Below are 16,096 nucleotides of genomic sequence, written 5' to 3'. Positions count from 1 at the left end.
GAAGACTCTGTTGTATGTCTGAAATTGTTCACAATAAAAAGTTTAATGAAAATACAAAATTAAATCAAAACGACGATCCTTGAGGAGACAAAAGTTGAGCCTTAAAAAAAGAAAAATTTAATCGGCAGATTTGGGTATGTAAATAAAAAATTCCGCATGGCAGAGGACATCAAAAACGTAAAGAGTGACAAAGTCGGAGAAATACTTGCCCACACTTTCATTCAACAAATTTCATTGAGCACCTACCACGTGGAAAGCACCGTCAAAAATACAGCAGTGAACAAAAAAGTGACAAAAACCCCAGCTTTCTTGGAGCTCATATAGTGGTGGGGAGAGATAGACAATAAGTAAAACATATAGCATGTTAGGTGGTAATAAAGACTTCAGATAAGCCATCTTCTGAAGATCATTACAGCAATAAAGAACAAGTCAAAAAGTCCTCGGGCAAGAATAAGTCTGGCTGGTTCAAGGAGGAGCAAAAAGCCAGTATGGCTGGAGCCTGAGACAAAATAGGGAGAGCAGAAGGGGGAACCAGTTATGTAGCACCTTGTGGGCCACTGAAATGACTAGCTTTCACTCTGAGTGATGCTGGAAGTCTATGCACAGATAGGGCAGAAGGGTTGATCTGATATGACTTACGTTTCATAGTTTTATAAGTATCATTCTGGCTCCTCTCAAGGTGGGCAAACACAGAACCAAGAAAACAATTGTTTGCTCAGAACAATTGCTGCTACTACAAAAAGCTCAGTTGCTAATAGCAAGCAGTAGAAGTAACCCGAATGTCTATAAATAAGATAATTAGTTATTGCCTTATGATGGAATTTTATGCTGCTATTAAAAATAGTTCAGACTTATTGATATGGAAAGGTGACTTAAATTTAAGAGGGAAAAATCAATGTAGTTATGTAATATTACATCTTTTTAAGTGATAGAGGGGGAAAAAAACCTCCATATACATAGAGAAATACTGGGGGGGGGGTTGTATACTTTTTTATGATTAGACATTTTTTTTTTTTTTTTTTTGGTAGCGCCGGTATCAGGATCCAAACCCATGACCTTCGTCATTAAACTTTTTAACAATGAGGATCTAATTCTTTTCTAATTTAAAAAATATGTTTTAGGGCTGTCCCATGGCTCACTTGGGAGAGTGTGGTGCTGATAACACTAAGGCCATGGGTTCAGATCCCTATATAGGGATGGCGGGTTGGCTCACTTGGGAGAGTGTGGTGCTGACTACACCAAGTCAAGGGTTAAGATCCCCTTACCAGTCATCTTATAAAATATATATATATATATATATATATATATATATATATATATGTTTTAAGAATGAAAAGAGGGGCACTACTCTTGTATTTCCCCAAATTCAAACTGCTGGCAGAATTCCCAGAGCAGGATATCAGCAAGCACCTAGCTATCCAATAAGCACAGCCGTTTTAAGGGTATCACGGGGGCACTTCCATGTTTGCTTCAATAATCCTGGTGGGGTTTAGAGTCAAAACACTGTGCAATAGAAATATGAGACCCACATGTGCTTTTACCCTTTCTAGAAGCCACATTTTTAAAAAGTAAAAAGAAACAGGTAAAACTAATTTTAACAATATACTTTAACCCAGTATATCTAAAATACTATAATTTTACCATATAATCAATATAAAAATAATCACTGACATATTTTATATTCTTTTCCTTGTACTAAGTCTTCAAAATCCATGTGTATTTTACATGCACAGCACATCTAATTTGAACTAGCCACATTTCAAGTTCCCAGTAGCCGAATGTGGCTAGTGGCTGTCATATTGGCCACCACAGGTTTAGTCTTCCTCTCCAAATGGTCTTCAGATACTGCAGGAACATTCTTTGGAAAAGCAGGGCTTTAACCTTGGAGATGCATCTGATTTTAAAAAATAGTCCTGTGTACTTCAGAGCCAAGTCAGGGGGATGAGATTGCAGTAGGAAAATCAAGCTGAGAGAATTATCTATCAACACATGATAGCAAAGCATAACAAAATGGTCAAGGGTTCAGATCCCCATACCAGCCAGCCACCAAAAAAAAAAAAAAAAAAAACTGTCAAAGCTGCCAAAGATTTTTCAAGATCAGCCAGGCCAGGCCAAGCTGATCACTTTACAGTAGTGACCTTAGAAATTCACTGAGAGCCAGAGAAGGGAAGGGAGTTTCCCACTTTGACCATCAAGCCAGTGGTAGAACTGGGGCCAGTTCAATACTCTTTCCATTGCCCCAGGTCAAGGAGTCATCATAATTCAAACTCTAGTGTCCAGATTTGCCAGCTTTGTGAACCCTGGCAAGATTTTTGACGTCTATGAGCATCACCTTCTTTACCTAAAAAATAACTGGACTTACCACATTTTTGTTTTCTTTTTAAATATAATAAGATTTTTTTTTATGGTGGTAAAAAAAATACATAACACAAAATTTACCATTTTAACCATTTTTAAGTGTTCTGTTCAGCGGTATTAAGTATATTCACATTGTTGTGCAACCACCATTACAATACTTCCCCAGAATATTTTTACCTACCCCTTCTTAAACTCTGTCCCCATTAAACACTTGTTCTCTATTCACCCCTTTCCCCAGCCCCTGGCAACCACCACTCTACTTTCTTTCTCTATGAATTTGACTACCCTAGGTACTTGATATAAGTGGAATCACACAAGTATTTTTCCTTTTGTGACTGGCTTACTTCACTTAGCATAATGTCTTCAAGGTTCATCCATACTGCAGCATAAGTGAGAATTTCCTTCCTTTTTAAGGAAGACCATAATTTGTTTATCCTTTCATCTGTCAATGGACATTTGGGTTGCCTCCACCTTTTAGCCGTTATGGATAATGCTGCTATGAACACGGGTGTACAAATATTTGTTTGAGTCCCTGCTTTCAGTTCTTTGGGGTATATACCCATAAGTGAAATTGCTGGCTTTTGTTTGTTTTTTTTAATTGAAGTACAATTGACACCTGAATGATACCCTTTTTGGCGTACAGTTCTCTGAGTTTTTTGGTTTGTTTTTGTTTTTGGTGGCTGGTCAGTACAGTGATCAAACCCTGGACCTTGGTATTATCAGTATCACACTTTAACCAACTGTACTAATTGGCCCTCCCCATAGTTCTTTGAGTTTTGACAAACACATACAATCATGTAACCACCACCACAATTGAGATATAGAACAGTTCCATCACCCTAAAAGGCTTTCTCATGCTGTCCCTTTGCAGTCAACCCCTGCCCTGCCAAGCCTCTGGCAAATACCTCTTTTGTTTTACTATAGATTTGCCTTTTCCAAAATGTCATATAAATGGAGTCATACGGTATGCAGCTCTTTGAGTCTAGTCTCTTTCACTTAGCACAATGCATGTGATATTCATTGACATCTTCACCTGTATCAGTAGTTAGTTCCTTTTAACAATCATTTACATTGTGTGGCTGTACCATGTTTTTCCATTTCCCAGTTGAAGGACATCGGGGTTGTTTCCAGTTTTTGGCAGTTATGACTAAAGTTTGTCTACAGGCATTTGTGTAAACAAAAGTTTTAATTTATCTTTGTAAACATCTGTGAAGCACAAGGTCATTTTGAGCACTAACATGGTACTATAAAGTGCTGAGCACTATTTAAGGCACATAGTGAGAAGCTCAATAAATGGAGCTATTAGGAAAGTTTGTTACAGACTTCTATTATAAGTCAAATGAAAATAATCTATTTATAGCATCCCTATTAGAATTTTAGTGAGCACGTATTATCTGCCAGACATCTTTCTAGTTTCTGGAGGAACATTGGTTTAGAATCATGACATCCTGTATGTGTTTAAATTCAAAAATACAAATCATCGCTCTCTGTTTTCGCCATTCCTCATACCCGCAATTTGACCTACTTCTCTGGTCATGATGCTAGATTGTCCCCGTGGCTTTTCAGTTCAAGTTTATTCCCTGTTTAAATTGTTCTTTCTGGGCCAGCCCGTGGCTCACTCGGGAGAGTGTGGTGCTGATAACCCCAAGGCCACGGGTTCGGATCCTACATAGGGATGGCCGGTTGCTCACGGGGTGAGCGTGGTGCTGACAACACCAAATCAAGGGTTAAGACCCCCTTACTGGTCATCTTTAAAAAAATAATAATAATAAAATAAAATAAATTGTTCTTTCTTTCAGTAAATTTCTATAACTAATCCCTCATTCTGTTTCTTCCTATCTGACTTTTAAAATAATGCCTCTGGCATAAAAGTCAGAGCTGTGTGTCTAAGGTTTTTTCAGGATCATTGGGGTTAACTTGGCCCAAAACAAACCAGACTAGGCTGGCTGACCCTGCAGACGTTTTATTGAGCCTGTGCAAATGTCTCACCTTTGAGGTCAGAGGGCCAAGGGCTCCACCTCCACAGATCCTGTTAACATTGCTGTCTTCTGAACATGCAGACAGCCTGCACCAGGGCAGACCACTGAACAACCCCTTCAAACCCACTGACCAATCATGATCCCCCACACCTCCCACCACCTCTAACAACTTCCCCATAAATGTACCATCCTCCTCATTGGGGGTAAGGTGGATCTGACATGCAAATTTCCTGCCTTCTCACAATGGTGCGATTTAACTTTCTGTACTGCAAAGACGTGCTTTAGTGATTGGCTTCCCAGGGCATGCAGGCAAATGGACCCACTTGGTTTGGTAACATCTTGTCCTTCATCTCTACCCATGTTGTAGCCCAGCAAACAGTTTTGTGATGGATCAATGACAAAAGGTGGTTTCAAACAAGACGGTGATTATGCTAGAGAAAAGGAACTATGCCCCTTGTCTCTCTAAAACCCTTCCTTGTACTTTTGTACAAAGAGTCAAAGCTTCAGTGAAACATATATTGCACCACTTTCACAAAAAGAACTGAAATAACTTATAATAAAAGGAATTTTTACACAGTCATTAAAATATAAATTATAGGTCAAAGTCATGAAAAGAAAGAAAAACATGCTCACCAGTGGGCTTGATTTACCTATGAAAGTTTCTCAACCCTTTTTTCATTATCATCCACCTTGAGGAGCCTTCTTACTTATTTTTTTCCTGTTCACCTCCACTCTCAGTAACTGTTTTTTGTTTTGTTTGTGTTTTTGTTGGTGGCTGGCCAATACAGGGATTGAACCCTGGACCTTGGTGTTCTCAGCTATAACTAACTGAACTAACCAGCCAGCCCTAGATAGACAAAAATTTCAAGGGAAGTTCTGAGTTTCATGTAGGTTCTGAAACGGTAAAAAGCACATTTATTTAATTCAAATTGCTTGTAAACTACAGCATGGGAGACACAATAGGTCAAGCTGCTGTTTCAAACTGTGGTAGAGCAAAGCCTAGCTCTAGATATGACAATGAAAATAAAATTCAGAATTCCATTTTAACTTAATCTACATCTGAAGAGATTCACACACACACACACACACACATTCACTATTTCTTACACAGGCTAAGTTCAATGATTCTCCACAAATATATTAAACAGTGGTTCTCAACCCTACCAGACCCATATCCCATTTTTGTAACAAATATTTTTATAATGCTCTCTGGATATGCCACAATAATAATGTAATCTACCTTCACCCACTTAAAAAAATCATATAATCCTATGCTTACTATTAATGCTGTTTACCAAATATTTTAAGCTCTCTGCTTCTGAAGGGCAAGCATCTTATTTTGAAGCCAGGCATGGCCATGTGACTTACCTTGGCCCAGGAAAAGCTAGTAGAAGTACTGTTTGTCACTTCAGGCAGAAGTTTTCAGAGCCAGCACACATGGCCAAAGTCCCTTCCTTCTGCTGTGGTGATGGTGGAAATACTCCCTGCAATGAAGCTTCTGTCACCCTGAATGACTTCCATAGGCAGAGCCCTTGCCGCCCTGCAATTGTGCGTGGTTTTTGTGCTATAGTTAACTTATAGTTAAGTCACCATGATAGTGGATAATAAAAAGGAGAACGAAACAGAAAGACATTTCTAATAAAATAATATATATTTCCCATGAAATACTTATAATGAAATATGTCTTCTGGTCAGCTACAAATGCAGACTGATACAGAGGTGTTGCATCTGCATTGACAACTCAAATGGCACTATTTCCATTATCACGGGTGGTAATTTCCGAAATGGTGAACAACAGGAAAATTCAGTGTATGTTAAAACTGTGCCAAAAATACTTTGTTGCTTATAGGTAAAATAAGTTAGGTTCTAGACTCTAATAATTATAAATGTGTTTCACCTACAAGGGTATCTGGTGTGACATTTGGTACAGGACCATCCTGCACATTGCAGTTTGGCAAGTATCCTAAGCCATCCCCCAATAAATGCCAGTAGCATCCCCACCCACACCAGCATTGTCACAACCAGAAAAAACTCCCTTACAAACTTCCTAAAGTTCCCGACGGGCTAGTACCACTCCCACTGACAACCGCTGATCTAAACTTAATGTGGAATAAATTTAACTTTGGGTAAAAATAATCTCTGTAATAAAGCAACTCGATAGGGAAAGTCCTTATCTGTTTACAATGAATGGAAGGAAGAACTAGAGAGAAATTCTATCGTATAAACTAGAGAACAGAGTCCAGTCAAATTTACTTATGAGACCTTTGCCTCAGTTAATTTTATCAACTAACCTTTGGTTTACTAGGCCATTATAGTAGGCTTAATAATGGTCTCTAAAGATATCAGGTCCTAATCTCTGGAACCTGTGAATGTCGGTGAAGATGTGATTAAAGATTCTGGAGATGAGGATATTATCCTTGATTATTCCAGTGGGCTCTTAATACAATCACATATATCCTTGTAAGAAGGAGACAGCAGGAGATTTGATACAAATACAAAGAGGAAAGGTAATGGGAAGACAGAGCAAGGAGAGAGAATTGATGATGCTGGCCTTGAAGATTAGAGCAAGATATGGCCACAAGCCAAGGAATGCCAGCAGCCACCAAAAGCTAGAAGAGACAAGAAAAGAATTTTCCCCCAGAGTCTCTGGAGGGAGACCTTGATTTCAGCCCAGTGATACTAATTTTAGATTTCTGGCCTCGAGAACTATGAGAGAATAAATTTCTGTTGTTCTAAGCTACCCATTTTGTGGCAATTTGTTACAGCAGCCACAACAAACTAATACAATCATGAGTTAAATTTTCTTAGTAACACAGATGAAGACCTTTTCACAACATAGACTTACATTATTTTATTCTCTAGAAGTTCCTCCCTGATAAAGGGCAAGAGCTTTTCTCTTTTCAACTCCCCTCCTTCCTGCTTTTGACCCTGTCGTATAAATGTGTGAGGATGGGAGGCCTGGGGCTGTGGCAGCCACCCTGCAACCAGAGAGGGAAAGAGAGTGCTAAGAGAAACGTACAGCTCATGGTGACACAGTATCATGACATCACCAGGCCACTGGACCCACTCTGAATTCTCAAACCTCCAGACTGCTTATCTTGTGAGATAATTAAATAACAAGTAACACTGTTAGGACTGTGTTACTTGCTGCAGAATTCATACTAATATAGAACTCCACAGACTATATTGATACTGAAAATAAGAAATAGAAATTACAGTCATGTTGTCTAAAAATATGGAAGTAAATCCCAGAAGAAATGGCTAAAAGAGTTGAAAGCAGTTGCCTCTGAGAAGTGGATTTAGGGGAGATGGGAGGGGGATTGCTCTTTTTCATTATAATCCTAGCAGTACTCTGACTTTTTAAGTTGTAAACATATATTACTTAGATAAAAATAAAGATAAAATTTTAGATATTTTGAATAGCCTTAATGAAAATAAAAGAAAACCCACAGGTTAAAATGGGTATTTGAAAAACCTTTGAATTTCATTTTTAAAGTACTCTGCTGGGCTCATTCTTAAATGAGACAAGATTGGAGAACATTTTTTTTTTTTTAAGATGACCGGTAAGGGGATCTTAACCCTTGACTTGGTGTTGTCAGCACCACACTCTCCGAAGTGAGCTAACCGGCCATCCCTATATAGGGACCCAAACCCATGGCCTTGGTGCTATCAGCACCACACTCTCCCAAGTGAGCCAAGGCCCTGCCCTAGATTGGAGAACATGTGCATTCTGCTAACTTTAGAATCACAAGAACAAAGTGATCAGAAAGATGGGGGAAAATTCTTATTTAAAATTATATTTATGGGCCAGCCCGTGGCTCACTCGGGAGAGTGTGGTGCTGATAACACCAAGGCCACGGGTTCAGATCCCATATAGGGATGGCCGGTTTGCTCACTGGGTGAGCGTGGTGCTAACAACACTAAGTCAAGGGTTAAGGTCCCCTTACCGGTCATCTTTTGAAGAAAAAAAAAACATTATATTTATACAGGCAACATCTCATGATCACTAAGAAAAAGAAATCATCCTGAGATACAGCTTCTTCCTTAACACTGAATGAATGGATGCTAACAATAATGATAAACATTGAACAATCACTAAGTTTGCCAGGTGCTGTTCTTTACATGGTCAATATTATTTGATTATCACAATCGGCATATGAGGTAGGTGTATCAGAATCCATACTTCACAGAGGAGACTGAGACAGAGAGATGTTGCCCAACACCACATAACTAGGAAGTAGTAGACCTAGGATCTGGACCCACAGCCAAGCTCATGACCACTAACTCTTCCTGCATATATACATGAGTAAGAATGATTAATTAAATATGTCCATACATAGAACATAAATGCTGTTTTGATAACACTAATGAGGAGTTCACCCATCACTTAAAGATGTTCCTTTGTGACAAATATTCTTCAGAGTCAGAAAAAGATTTGTTGTTAGAAGGTCTTTAAAATTGTGGCTAGCAGAGCAAGTCACGATAGATAAATAAATAAATAATTTATTTAGGGGAAAAAAAAAGGAAGAAAAAGAAAAGCCAATTTTGGGGCCAGCCTGTGGCTCACTTGGGAGAGTGTGGTGCTGATAACACCAAGGCCACAGGTTCGGATCCCTATATAGGGATGGCCCGTGGCTCCCTTGGGAGAGCGTGGTGCTGACAACACCAAGTCAAGGGTTAAGATCCCCTTACCTGTCATCTTAAAAAAAAAAAAAATTCTAATAATTATTTGGGTTTAATTTAGCCAAATGGTGCAGAAAACTACAAAGGGTTACACAATTTAAATTGCCCAAATCAGTTGATAAAGTTATAAGATTATGAAAACATACCTTACAGGCATAATTTGAATTTATTTATTTATTTATTTATTTTTTTTTTTTTTTTTTTTTTTTTGTCTTTTTCGTGACCAGCACTCAGCCAGTGAGCGAACTGGCCGTTCCTATATGGGATCCGAACCCGCGGCGGGAGAGTCGCCGCGCTCCCAGCACAGCACTCTACCAATTGCGCCACGGGCTCGGCCCATAATTTGAATTTAGAATTATGGTTTGTAAAGCCAATGCCATCTGCAGGGTTTGACCTTGGAGTTCCCTATTATTGCAACAACAATTTTAAAAAGACCCAGAAGATACACTTATTGCATAGGAAGAATCTTCCTTGACATGTAAAGCCCCAGAGATAAACTGCTTCAGCCCTGGGGACTGTAATCACACTTGTTTTCAGCTGGGGAAAAAAAGGTGTTCCCTTAGTGGGTAATGCATTTTAACCCCAGAAAGATTTAGAATTAAAAACAAAAGTGATGACGTAAGTGAAACTCATGAGAGTAATACTTTTATTTCAAGTTCAGGAATAGATTTTTGTCATATTTGGGGACATCTGAATGTTTGGTGTTTAAAGTATGGATAATATTAAAGAAATTTTGACATATTAGAGAATCTGACAGATAAATCTTGTTTTTCTAATTTTAAAAGTGTAATTAAAAAACTGATTGTGTGTGTGTGTGTGTGTGTGTGCGTGTGTGCGCGCGTGTGTGTGTGTGTGTGTGTGTGTGTGTGTTGTTGGGGCAGCTGGCGGGTACAGGGATCAAACCCCGTACCTTGGTGTTATCAGCACCACTCTCTAACCAACTGACCTAACCAGCCAGCCCCAAGAAACTGATTTTATAAGCCAGTCACGAAAACACAATTATTGTATAATTCTACTAATATGAGGAACCTAGAATAGTCAAACTTACAGAGACAGAAAGTAGAATGGTAGTTGCCAGGGGGCTGGGGGAAGGGGGAACAGCAGGGAGTTTGTGTTTAATGAGTATGAAGTTTCAGTTAGGGAAGATTAAAAAGTTCTGGAGATGATGGTGGTGGTGATTGCAAAGCAATGTGAATGTACTTAATGCACAAAATCGAACACTTAAAAATGGTTAAAATGGTAAATTTTGTTATGTGCATTTTGCCATAGTAAAAAAAAAGAAATTGATTTTACTTTATTTATTTATTTATTTATTTTATTTATTTATTTTTAAAAGATGACCAGTAAAGGGGATCTTAACCCTTGACTTGGTGTTGTCAGCACCACACTCTCCCAAGTGAGCTAACCAGCCATCCCTATATAGGGATCCGAACCTACGGCCTTGGTGTTATCAGCACCGCACTCTCCCAAGTGAGCCACGGGCTGGCCCTAAAAATTGATTTTAGATGCTAAAAACAGTGGGCAAGGACTGGCTCACTTGATTAGATCATGATGCTGATAACACCAAGGTCAGGGGTTCAGATTCCTGTACTGCCAGCCAACAAAAATAAATAAATAAATAATCAAATAAAATCAGTGGGCGAAAGTCTCAGAGTAGCTCCCCATAAGAAATTTATTAATTGCAAAAGGGAAAATGCTAACATTACAGTGGAGAAACTCAGAAGACATCACCTTAACCAAATGATCATGGTTAATCACACCAGTAACAAGATATGTCAACATGATGTACTGAGAAGGGCACAATATTACTTCTGTGGTATTCACACCCAAAATACATACTAACATCAATCTAATCACAAGAAAACGTACATGAACCCAAATTGCAAGAGAGTCTACAAAATACCTGACCAGTACTCTTCAGAATTGTCAAGACAAGTAAATGAAAGAAAAGACTCAGGAAACATCACAGACTGGACACAGATTGTGTCCCTAGGGAAACACAACAACTAAAAAGCAAAGTATGATATGGAATTGGATCCCAAAGAAAAAAAGAGATCATTAGTGAAAAATTGGTGAAATTTGAATAAGGTCTCCAGTTTAGTTAATAGTATTATCTCAATGTTAATTTACTGGTTTTGATCATTGCACTACACTTATATAAATTGTTGGGAACAATTATACTATTTTATGGAATAAAGAATTGCCTGACTCAAGAATTGCAAAAACGCCAGTCGAGATCTTTAAATAAATTAGGAAATAAATAAATAACTCAGGGCCAACAATAGCATCTTTAAAATGTATAAAAAATAAATAAATTGTTAACTTTAGGAGGAGCTAGGTGAAGAGTGCAGTGAACTCTACTATTATTTTTCTATGAAAATGTTTTTATATTGAAACATAATTCATGTACTATAAAATTCAACATTTTAGAGCGTGCAATTCAGTGGTTTTTAGTATATTCACAAGGTTGTGCAACCATCAGCACTATCTAATTCCAGAACATTTTCATCACCCCCCAAAAGAAACCCCATCCCCATTGGCATGTACTCTCCGTTCCCTCCTTCCAGCCCCTGGTTACTGCTAATTTTTCTGCATCTATGGATTTGTCTATTCTGAACATTTCATATAAATGGAATCATACAATATGTGATCTCTTCTATCTGATTTCTTTCACTTAGCATAATGTTTTGAAGGTCCATCAAAATTGCACCTTTTTGTTAGTCTAAAACAATTTCAAAATAAAAAGTTTTTAAAAATTGATTTTATGGTTTGATCCCTGTACCGACCAGCTACAAAAAAAAAAAAAAAAAAAAAATTGATTTTAGGGTTGTGATTCTTACCTGAAATATATAACTTTTTAATTCTTTTTTTGGAGGGGGAGGAAGGGGCTGGCCAGTACAACAGTCTGAACCCCTGACCTTGGTGTTATAACATCGCACTCTAACCAACTGAGCTAACCAGACAGCCTGAAACGTATAATTTTTTAATAGTTTGTAAACAGTAGTAGAATTGTTTCACTGTATTTGTAAGTTTATGATTTGCCAGGAATGGAGCTGGCCAGTTAGCTCGGTTAGTTAGAGTCCAGCTTTTGGGCCAAGCCTGTGGCGCACTCGGGAGAGTGCAGCGCTGGGAGCGCAGCGACGCTCCGCTCCCGCTGCGGGTTCGGATCCTATATAGGAATGGCCGGTGCACTCACTGGTTGAGTGCCGGTCATGAAAAAGGCAAAAAAAAAAAAAAAAAAAGTTAGAGTGCAGCTTTATAACGCCAAGGTCACATGACTGGCCAGATGCCCAAAAGAAAAAAAAAAAAGATTTGCCAGGAAGTATCTTGAGAAGTTTAAATTTAGGCCAGGCATCTTTGGTATTTAAGAAAATTAAATATATTAAAGGGCTGGCCAGTTAGCTGAGTTGGTCAGAGCATGGTGTAGATAAAACCAAGGTCAAGGGTTTGGATCCCCTTACGTGCCAGCTACCAGGAAAAAAAAAATTGAATATATTAAATATGCAAATGCAAATTTAAAAGTTTGAGGCAACTTAATGAAATTGCAAGTGGATATTAAGATTTAAAGGAATTTAATGTATCCAACCTGTATTTTATCAAAGAAAAATTTATTAGATTTATAAATTTAGATTTATAAATACAACAATGAACTTTGTAGTTTGAATTTAAAGGCTTAAGGAAAACTAGATTTTAAACACTTTACTTTAACAAAATTATGTAGTAATTATATCAGTTTCCTGTGGCTGCTGTAACAAAATACCCCAAACTGGGTGACTTAAAACAATATAAATTTATTCTCTCACACTTATCAAAGCCAGAAGTCCAAAATTAGTGTGACTGGGAAGAAATCAAGGTGTGGGCAAGGTCATGCTCCCTCTAGAGAACCTAAAGAAAAATCTGTTTCTTGTTTCTTCCAGCTTCTGGCTGCTGCTGGCATTCCATGGCCTGTGGCCATATCTTGCTCCAGTCTTCAAGGCAGCATCATCTAATTTCTCTCTCTGCTCTGTCTTCCCATTGCCTTCTTCACCGTATATTTATGTTAAATCTCCCTCTGCCTCCTTCTTATAAGGATATATGTGCTTGCATTTAGGGCCAATCCAGATAATCCAGAATTATCCCCCTATATCAAAATCTTTCACTGTATCATATCTGCTAAGACTCTTTTTCCAAACTGGGTAACATTTACAGGTTCCAGAGATGAGGACCTGATAAGTTCAGGGGCCATTATCAGCCTACCACAGTAATTTTTTAAAAAGAAAGTAATTATGAATAATCTTTTCTGTGCACGAATACTCGCATTAGAAACACATTGACAGACAGGATCCTTGGCTGTTGAAATTGTTGACTGTATTATTAGGCAGTGAGAACAATTGAACCTAGGGCAGTTTGTTCCTTGCCTTACAGTTGAGCTCTCTTTTAGTTATGGTGTTTCCCTCTCCTGGGTTTTCAGGTATAACCTCCTATCTCTGGCTAAGTTCTATCAAGTCCTTTTTGGAAGTAGGTGACATAAATGTTTTTAAATTAGAAGGGAAGTTTTCGAGGCCCGAGGATGGTCCTGAACTCTACTCTGACACCAGGACAGGGTGGCAGCAGCAGATATGCCTCTCCTGAGAGGATGCCAGGCCCTGAGCTAACATTTATTTATTTATCTATTTATTTTTTGAGATTAGTACTTCTCAAACTTTAGCATACCTCAAAATCACCTAGCAGCCTTTTAAAAACAGATTTCTAGGTTTTAACCCCAGAGTTTCTGATTCAGTTCGTCTGAAGTGAAGCCCCCAAAATTTTCATATCAAACAAGCTTCCAAATGATGCTCATGCTCTGGTCCAGGGACCACAGGGGCCCACACTCAGAGCCACTGGTGGTGGAGAAGTTAGGGAAGACAGAGAGAAGGAGCAGAGCTGCACTTGCCCTTCACGCCATGGGGCCCTTTGGAAACAGCCCTACATCTTCCAAGGACCCCCGCCAGTAGCCAGGACTCATTGGGCAAAGGCTCTGCTGCTGCTCTGAAGATGGACTCCAGTTGGACCCCTCTGCCAGGATTCAGTGAAGAGAAGATCTCCTACCTGGGAAAGGAGAAGCTTCTTCAAAAAGTGTGTGCAGCTCTACAAACTCACAATATGGAATCCCAGGCAGAACTGAGAATAGGTAGGGGTAGGGAGAAGAGCAGAAAAGACAGGAGGTCCCTAAGAAATGGATAATGAGGCCGGGGGCCTCTGAGGAAAAAACTTCACAGAAACCACTGGAGGTAACATGATTTTGGGCAGATCATGATGAATGACTTCTATTTTAATAGCTTTTTTTTTTTTTTTTCTAGCAAACTTCTATTTACAACAAATGAATCTTTCTCTTCCCTTACTTTCCATACCTTATGACAAATGAATCTTTCTTTCCATACTGGTGAAGAGCATAGACTTGGAGCCAGAACACCTGGGTCTGAATCTACTCTGCTATGTTCCTAGCTTGTGTGGTCTTGGGCAGGTGACAGGACCACTCTGTGCTTCAGTTTCCTCAGCTGTAACATGGGATAATAACAGTACATACCTCACAGTATTGTCATGAGGATTAAACGAAATACTACATTTAGAGTTTTTAGAAAGGGCCTGGAACTTAATAGCACTATATAGTATATATTACCATATAGTAGTACTCAAAAGTACTATACAGGTATTCACTAATATGATTTAAATTTCCTTTTTCAATAAATCTAAAAGGGAATCAATTACAAGATCCAGGATTCAATCCCTGTACTGGCCAGCTGCAAAAAAAAGCAACAAAAACAAACAAAAAAAGTGAATCGATCTAAAGAAAAGCACTTGGTAAATTATAGTACAAATGGTTTGTGGACAGGGCAAAAGTTGAGAGTAGCACAAAAATACCTGAATTGGGCAAAGATTTTCAGACTTTGCTCCCTGCAGCTTCAAGGCTTTGGGGAGCCCATGGACAGGGCTAAGCATCTCTGGCTGCAGATCCACTTCTGCTATGCAGGTGGCGCTTCAGGATGTTTTAACAGTGTTCTGTGATTTAAAAATAAAATTTGAAAACCACACAGCTAAGAGTTCAGACAAGAGAGGGGCTAATGCGGGGGGTTGATCTCTTACAAGTATTAACAGAGTGGGAGGGGGTGGAGATCAGTTTAGACATGAAAGGGTTAAACCCAGCTATAATTCCAAAATGGAGGTGAGAGGAAGTCAGGGGTTGGCTGTGGGCAGAGTCCAGGAGTTTCTGCAGTGACCCAGAGGTGGGGAAAGACAGCTTGGGCTCCAGTTTAAAAGTTTTGGCTCCCAGGAACCAAGGGAAGCTGGAAAATGAGCATAGGTTTGGCAAGAAAGAGCAGGGTCCAAGGGTTGGGGCTAGAGGTGGAGCCAGCAGCCTTGAAGTGATAAGCAGGCAGGGCCTGGGGAATGGGAGCAGAGCCAGGGGCCTTGAAGCCAAGGCCAACTAACTGTGAAACCACCCACCTGGTTCCAAGCAGGCAGCATAGGGGCAAAGTTTGTAGTCTGACAGCTCACCCTGTCATAAAAGCAGCTTTGCCAAGGACAAAGCCTTGTTATGGTCTGGTGGGGGTGGGGGACAGAATAGATGAGTAGGGAGGTCCTGAATCTGAGACCATACAGTTTCCTGCTTAGTGGCTATCTGTATGAGAGGGGAGCTCTCATGTGGCCTCAGGATCACAGTCACTACTCCCTTAACTTACTGTGTGCCAGGCTCTGTGCCAAGCACTTTAGTTATTAGGTTAATTAAGGGTCTTTCACTTGTAAGTAAAAGAAATCAACTCAAGCCAGATTAATTTCAAAAAGGGGTGGGGGGGAAATGCATTGGGATTTAGGAGTGTCTCTTGGATCCCATGGCAGGAGGCAGCTGATCTCAGGAAAGCCCCACACAGTAGACTCCTGAGCGGCAGGGATTCTCCAACATCTCTTGGTTCTCTCTGAGCATCTGCCTCATTCCTCTTCCTTGGCAGACTGGCTTTTTCTGATCCTCAGTAAACAAGGCAGTGAGAAGAGGACCACCTGAAGTTCCCGTATTCCCATGTTACGGGTCCAACCACAGGAAGAAACTACGGTTGGATCTG

This window comes from Cynocephalus volans, chromosome 4, assembly GCF_027409185.1.
Source record: "Cynocephalus volans isolate mCynVol1 chromosome 4, mCynVol1.pri, whole genome shotgun sequence".
Taxonomy (NCBI): domain Eukaryota; kingdom Metazoa; phylum Chordata; class Mammalia; order Dermoptera; family Cynocephalidae; genus Cynocephalus; species Cynocephalus volans.
This window is presented reverse-complemented; position numbering follows the sequence as displayed.